This window comes from Chiloscyllium plagiosum, unplaced genomic scaffold (genome assembly GCF_037043375.1).
Source record: "Chiloscyllium plagiosum isolate Xiang-an unplaced genomic scaffold, Cpla_swu_hap1 HiC_scaffold_26, whole genome shotgun sequence".
NCBI classification, from domain to species: domain Eukaryota; kingdom Metazoa; phylum Chordata; class Chondrichthyes; order Orectolobiformes; family Hemiscylliidae; genus Chiloscyllium; species Chiloscyllium plagiosum.
Window position 1 is genome coordinate 43,993,549 of NW_028270164.1, and position 7,862 is coordinate 44,001,410.

The following is a 7,862-nucleotide window of genomic DNA, read 5'->3' on the forward strand; positions in this document are numbered from 1 at the left end:
CATGTGACCCCTCACCAAAGCCTTACCACAGTCAATGTAGACTCCATCTGCTACACAACCTTCATTCATGCCTCCAGTCACCTCCTCAGAAAATACAACTGAATCTGTCCGATATGGTCACCCCCCTCATAAATTATCCTGATTATCCTTGATTAATTCTTGCCTTTTCAACTGGAGATTAATTCTGTCCCTCAGAATTATTTCCAAAAATTTCCCAATCAATGAGGCTTGACTCATTGGTCTACAGTCCCTGCTTTTTCCCTAACAACCCTTTTTGAATTATGATCCCACATATAGTGTCCTCCAGTCCTCTGGCACATCTTCTGAGTCCAGAGAGGATTTGAAAATTAATGTTAGCACTTCAGCAATCACATCCCTTGCCTTCCACAAGGATACATCTCATTTGAGCCTGGGCATTTATCCAATTTTAAGCCTGCTTAAATCATTCATATCTCCTTCCTCTCAATTACAATTTGTTTAATTTTATCACAGTTATCTTCCCATTTTTCTGTGCCTGCATTGTTCCTCGCTGTTGTCAAAGTACTCATTTAAAACATCGCCTATGTCTTCCTGCTGCCACTGTTTGCCACTTAGCTCCCTAATGGGCCCAACTCTTTCCCTGGTTATCCTCCTGCCCCTTCATTCATGCCTCCAGTCACCTCCTCAGAAAATACAACTGAATCTGTCCGATATGGTCACCCCCCTCATAAATTATCCTGATTATCCTTGATTAATTCTTGCCTTTTCAACTGGAGATTAATTCTGTCCCTCAGAAATCCTCAATACCTTAGGATTTTCCTTTACTTTTCAAGCTAGTGTTTTTTCATGCTGCCTCTTTGCTTGCCCAATTTCTTTTTTAAGTAACTTCCTGCACTTTCTATATGCCTCTAGGACTTCTGATGTTCTGAGCTCCTGGTATCTACCATAAATTTCCCTTTCCTTCCTTATCCAATCCTGTACATTTCTCAATATCCTGATTTCTTTGGCATTTTTGTTTCCACTCTTCACCTTTAAAGGAACATGTTGGCTCATTTTTGAAAGACTCTCACTGCTCCAATATAAATTTTCCAACAAGTGGTTGTTCCCAGTCCACTTTGGCCAGATCCTGTCATATCATATTAAAGTTAGCCTTCCCCCAACTCAAAACCTTTTTTTCTTGTCTATTTTTGGCCTTTTCCACAATTAAATTTTACTGAATTATGGTCACTTCCACCGAGACAAACATTTACTGTGCGTAGAGGACCATCAAACCAGTGAAAGATGCTCTTTGATCTGCTTGAAACTTGTTGGTCTTCCAGAGCAAGGAGATTCAGTCACCTGAGCCATCTTTCATTTCATCTGGAAGCCTATGATAGACTGAGTCTGCAGGAACTCCATGTACGCAACTCTAGATAAAGTGGGAAGAACATACCCAACTTTGCCCTCATCCTGGTGGCCACCTTTGTGTGCGGCTGCATCAAGCTGTGCGTAGATCCTTGATACACAAAGTGTCACCACGTTCTGAGGTTTTATCTACCCCCAGTGTTGCGAAGGATGGGACTGGCCTTGCTGCCATGGTGCGGTCCTTCATCAAGAAATTTGCAAAGAAAACCATCTTTGACGACCAGTCCATTAGGAAGTGGTCAGCACACAGCATCCTTGAAACCCTGAGGGAAAAGGAGATATGGGTCCTGTCGTGTGGTTCCCTGAGCAGACTGTCAAAGTCATTTGGCAGAATGCTGCATCACCAGAACTTTCTAACAAACACCAAGACATCGCTTGACTGGTGGTGAGCAGGGCACTACCTGTGAGATGCTTTATGTACCGCTGGTCGGTCTGTGCCACCACTCATTCCCTCAAAGTCACACATCTCCTTCTGGAATGTGCCATTGTAAAGGAAGTCTGGAGGAAGATGCAGCGGTTTGTGTTGAGGTTCATCCTGAGTAGCTCTGTGATACAGGACTCGGTGCTGTGCAGTCTGTTCCCTAGAGCGCAAACTGAGACAAGCACCAGTTGTGCCTGGAGGACCATGAACTCAGTGAAAGATGCTCCCTGGTCCGCTAGAAACTTGTTGGACTTCCAAAGAAAGGAGTTGGCCCCAACCGAATGTTGCAGACTGGCACATTCCAAGGTCCAGGACTACATGCTGAGAAATGCACTAAATCTTGGGGCAGCTGCTGCCAAAGCTGAGGTCTTCCTGCTGAAGGTAAATAGGGGTCCATTCAGTTATCAGATCCTCCTAGTGTCTCAAATACATGCAAATATTTGTATTGTATGTGTAAGAGAAGTCTTTGGTTTTTTGGATAGAGTCAAAGTCCAATGTTTTGTTTATTGACTTGATATGCAACTGTACAGAACCGAACTGCTTTTATGACAATGTATAAATACAAAGAGATCTTTTATAAATAAAGTATATTTTTGAAATAGTAAAAAACAAGTTGACTTCGACTGAGTGTTCCACACTGGATCGTTCCAAGGTCCAGGGTTATGCATTAAGGTATGCACTGAAGCTTGAGGCAGCTGCTGCCAAGGCTCAGTTGGAAAACGCCACCATTTGAGGTCTTTCTGCTGAAGTTAAATTGGAGACTGTTCAGCTATCGAAACTCCTGATGCCTCAAATGTATGAAATTATAGTATGTACAAGTAAGAAATGCCTTGGGCCTATTTGTTCACCAGATGTGAAGACTACTGCTATCGTGACTATATATGTATATAAAGGTATTTTTTGAATAAAGTATTTTTTTAATTAAAAAACCTTCTAATTAAAAAGATGAATTTAAAAGATCTCCCAGGTACATTTTAAGAATTTCACCACGTTTAAGCTTTTCATACTTTGTCTGTCCCAGTTAATATTGGGGAAATTGAAATCCCTGACAATGATTGCCCTATTATTTTTACTTTTCTCTGTAAATTGCCTACATGTGCGCCCTTCTATCTCTCTCAGACTGTCTGGGGGTCTACAGCACACTATCAACAATTTTAAGTTCTGCCGAAATAGCTTCATCCCTCCTTATTGCAGTAGTTGGCTCCTGGATCAATATTGAGTTCCAGTCATTTCCTTGTGTTTTAACTTGACTTTATTTGCTCTGTCTTCCAGGCTCTCCATTTGTCTGTGAATCACTTACTAGTGTATCTCTACTTTTGATTCATTCCCCTGCCAAATTAATTTAAACCCTTGCCAACGGCATTAACAACCCCCACCCCTGGAAGGATGTCGGACCTTTTGTGGTTCAGGTGCAACCTGTCAGATTTGTATAGGTCCCACCTTCTGCAGAAACAGCCCCAGTGTTCCAGGAATCCAAGCCCACTTTCCTACCTCAATTCATTGCCACATATTCATCTGTTGCATCGTCTATTCCTATATTGATTAACACCAGGAGTTATCCAGACAGAACAATCTGATGCCCTGCTTTTCAACCTGCTGCCTAGCTCCTTAAAATCTTGTTGTAGGGCCTGTTCCTCTTTCCACCTACACCACTGGCACCAATGTGGGCTATGACCTCTGACTGTTCACCCTCCCCCTTCAGAATGCTGTGCAGCTGTTCTGTGACATTCTAGACCCTGGACTTAGGGAGGTAACGCACCATTCTGGAGTCACATCTATGGCCAGGGAGAAACCTGTCTGTACCCCCTCACTATTGTATCTCCTACCAAGACAGCTTTTCATCTCTCTGTGCTTACCCCCCTTGCCCCTCCTTGCGTAGTTGGATTCTGACAACAGGCCCCAGAGAAACTGTCAGTCTGGGGTGAATGAACTCATGTCAGACAGGGTGACAGTGAATTCTTGAACAGTTCACAAAGAGCCTTGATGCAGTAACATGTGGATTTGGGAGGATTGGCCTAGTGGCATTATTGCTGGACTGTTAATCCAGAGACCGGAACAAGGGACCGGGGTTTGAGTCCCACCGCGATAAATGGTGGAATTTGAATTCAGTAAAAAAAGGAATCTGGAAGTAAGAGTCTAATGATAACTACGAATCCATTGCCAATTGTTGGAAATACCCATTTGGTTACACTAATGCCTTTAGGGAAGGAAATCTGCCGTCCTTACCTGGTCTGGCCTACATGTGACTCCAAACCCACAGCAATGTGGTTGACTTCTAACTGCCATCTGTGCAATTAGGGATGGGCAATAAATGCTGATCTAGCCAGTGAATGAATGATAAAACAAACAAGAGGACTAGAGGGTCTGTAGGGACAGATTCTGAACTTGAAGGAAGTTGAAAAAATAGAAAAAGAATGAATGAATGAGCAAACTTGTATTTTGAACTGTCTCCTATAATAACATTTTGTACCCATTACTCATTTGTTCCATTATTCAACCACAATCGGATAATCAAGTGTTACAATAGATTGCATAACTAAAGACAACCCTTTTTTGTCCCCGATATTTTAAGCTTTTGAATCATTGTAACAACATGGTTTACGTTTTGCATTCCCAGCTCAGATTTAGCATCTATTTGTTTGGCTGTACATTTGTGGGAAGGGAGAGATCTAGCTTTTACACAGTATTATTGGCAATAAACCAGAATGGTCACCTGCCTTGAATGTTCAATCTTAGCATGACGTTTTCAAATTTCAGTCTAATGTTCCCTCTAAGCTGTGTAGATGTATTGCCACACAGCAAGTCTTAATGTATTATGCCTAGAACAAGCATGCTTCACACGACAGGTTAGTTTCTGGAGGAGTGGCAATCTTAGCTCCTTTTTTACACAACACAAGAGCTCTGTATTGCAGACAGTAGTTTCTAGTCAGGGCACCTTCAGAAATGCAGAACTATATTTCCATTCTGACAGGGCCTTTGTATTGTAGAACAGCTGGAAAAAGCAAACCACTCATTCCTTTTCACAGCAATTAGCTGCCATATTCTATAATTTAAGGGCTCATATTTACAGTCAGCTGCTCTTTGTTCGCCTAATTTCTAAGTACGTAAGGTAAGTGTGAGGTTAGGGTGCCAGGTAAATATGGTGCCAAGTAAGGTGCAGGATATGTAGGCTGCCAGGACAAGGTGGCAAGGAGGCTAGGTAATTGGCGGAGTGTTTAGTGGAGGTCAGGATGGGTGGGAAACATTGGACCCCCAGCAGGGAGGCTGGATGTCAGATCTACAGCTGGGAGGTGAACTCCAGTGGCAATTGTAAAGTGGGGTTGGATAGAGTCGAGAGTGAGGGGGGGGGAGGCTGCAGGGTGGGCACTTGGGTCCAGGGCCAGGAGGAGATATAGCATTTGAGTGGATTGTAGCATTGTGACCCAGCCATGGAGGGGCAACAAACACAAAAGATTTCATTAACATTGTGCAGACTGATTATGACCATAAAATCTGGTTAAGGAGAGTGAATGCTGTCTTCCCAGGATGCAATGCTTTCAGTGAATTACCAAGACTTCTGCAGGATTTCTGCTAACACAATGAAAAGTTTGAGATTGATATTTAAGAAACCAGAGAATTTCACCTCTTGGACCCTTTTCGATGAGCATGCAAGTAAAGAGAACTATGCAAGTGGGGAAGTCCATGCACACGCCATAAACATTACTGACACACAATTTTGGTCCTTAGCGAGTTCTTTAAGGTAACCAGGAATCTAGAATCAAGAGGACAAGGAGTCAAACAGATTTCTACTGACAGGTGACTAGAGCCAAATGCCATGCTGTCATTTACACAAGACTCCTAAAACGTCTGTCAACTGCTTGCATGTTCAATGAAATTGCAAATCTAACTTCCTCAACATTAATCTTTGCATTAACTCAAGCAACATGGATCCCATTCCTTTTATCAACTGAGACCTTTTTCTTCAAGAATACTCTCTGGATTGAATTGAAACACAAACCATTGATATTTAATTTTCTAAACATTTTTCACCAATGGCAAAAAAAGTAGACAAATTGAATACTAATCTTTAATGATAAACTTAAACTTTAGCCCTTAAAATTTTCATATGTATACAAACTGATACACAAATAGACAGGACTAGATACAGATGTTGTGGGTGGGGAAAGGGTAAAAAATAAGACAGAGCAGCAGAGATTTGATACCAATCTGGATCATGGATGTTGATTCTTTCCTACTCTTTGCTAATGACTTGAGGTTATGGAAACACTGATTCTCAGTCTTCTCCACACAAATTTGGGGTTTGCCCTTTCAGTATCTCTGAAGATGGTCTTCCCTTTCTCACTCTTAACAGGTGAATTGCAGAGCGAGCAGCTTACAGGGGAAAGTTGAGCTTCTCTTTTACTTCTGCACACAGAAGGGACAGAGAGCGCGATGGATGTTCTCTCTTTGCAGAGTGGATATTTCTACTGCATTGTTAACACAAAAGGCTGTAGCCACCTGCCCAGGAGTCAATCAAGAGGGTGTTACTATGCTGAGCCCTCCTCAGCCCATAATAACTGGTGCCAATTGGAAAGCCAATCAAAAGACCCTTTCTGCAACATTACCCTGAAGATGTGGGTAGTGCTATTTTGTATTTTCACTGCTCCAATAAGGCAACATTGTGTATACAACTCACAAAATGGTCCAGTTTTAAAACTACAAACATCTTCTTCCACAAATTCATTGATTTAAAGCACAATTTCTTCACATTTTTAGTTTGCAGTCCAAGCAAAATAAAAATGGTTTTTGCAAGGCAAAGAGGGAATGGGTGACCACCTGACTACTTAGGCGTACCAGATAAGAAATGATGGAGGTCCCTGAATTTGTCTTGCTCACTAAGTGGTTTTATGCCTTGGGATAATGGTGAGGGCACTTGTCTGTCAGAGGAGTACAGTACCAAGCAATATCATAGCACCACAGCTCACTCCGCTGCACAGGTTGAGGGAAAGAAGCATGGAAGGGCAGTAGTAAAAGTTTCAATAGTTAGGGAACAATCAGGCATTTCTATAATGTTTAGATGTGACTCCTGGAAAATACGTTGCCTTCCTGGTGCTAGGGTCAGGGATGTCACTGAGCAGCTAAAGGACATTTATTTGGGGGAAGGGTGAATAGTCAGTGGTCATTGTCACCAGTTACAAACGGCTCAATTTGATTTGATACCATGTGGTATTGAGAAATGGCTGAAGACATTGGTTATTGCTAAGGTTGTGGGCCCTGGCAACATTCTAGTAGTATGCATATGCTGCAAGACCTGGATATGATCCAAATTCAGGTTGATAAGTGGTAAGTAATATATACTTTACAAAGTGCAAATCTAACTTCCTCATCATTGATCTTTGCATTAACTCAAGCAACATGGATCCCATTCCTTTTATCAACTGAGACCTTTTTCTTCAAGAATACTCTCTGGATTGAATTGAAACACAAACCATTGATATTTAATTTTCTAAACATTTTTAACCAATGGCAAAAAATGTCAATGATCATCTCCAACAAGAGACAATCTAACCACTACGCCTTGACAGGCCCTCTTTATATCCCATTGAGGCAGCAGTGTTAACCATATTATAAAGAATATGATAACATACTTAGAAAACAAAGATCTGATTGGATAGCTTCAACATGGATTTATGAAAGGGAAATCACATTTGACAAATCTGTTGTGGCATTTTGACGATGTTACTAGCAGAGTAGATAAGGGGATAGGGTGCATTTGAATTTTCAGAAGGCTCTTAATAATGTCCCATACAAGATGTTTTATGAACAAAATTAGAGTACATAGGATGTAAGGTGATATGTTATCATATCATAGTATCATAGCAACCCTACATTTTGGAAGCAGGTCATTAAGCCCATCGAATCCACACAGCCCTTCAGAAGAGGATCCCACCCAGACCCACCCCCTCATCCCTGTAACCTTGTTGGCATGGATTGAGTATAGTTACAATCTGGTCATTGTTTGGGAAAATCTATTAAACGTTACTGCTTTCCATTAACAAAAAGGGAAATCTGACTAAGT

General features: G+C 41.6%; 1 long non-coding RNA gene across 1 annotated transcript in view; it reads left to right on the top strand.

The window, feature by feature from the left end:
• LOC148145141 (uncharacterized) overlaps nucleotides 1–2,703 on the top strand; it is a 42,121-nt gene extending 39,418 nt beyond the window's left edge. Inside the window, exon 3 of the long non-coding RNA XR_015750951.1 lies at nucleotides 1,299–2,703. This is a non-coding gene — a long non-coding RNA (uncharacterized LOC148145141). The remainder of the gene's footprint in view (nucleotides 1–1,298) is intronic.
• Nucleotides 2,704–7,862: the final 5,159 nt, after the last annotated feature.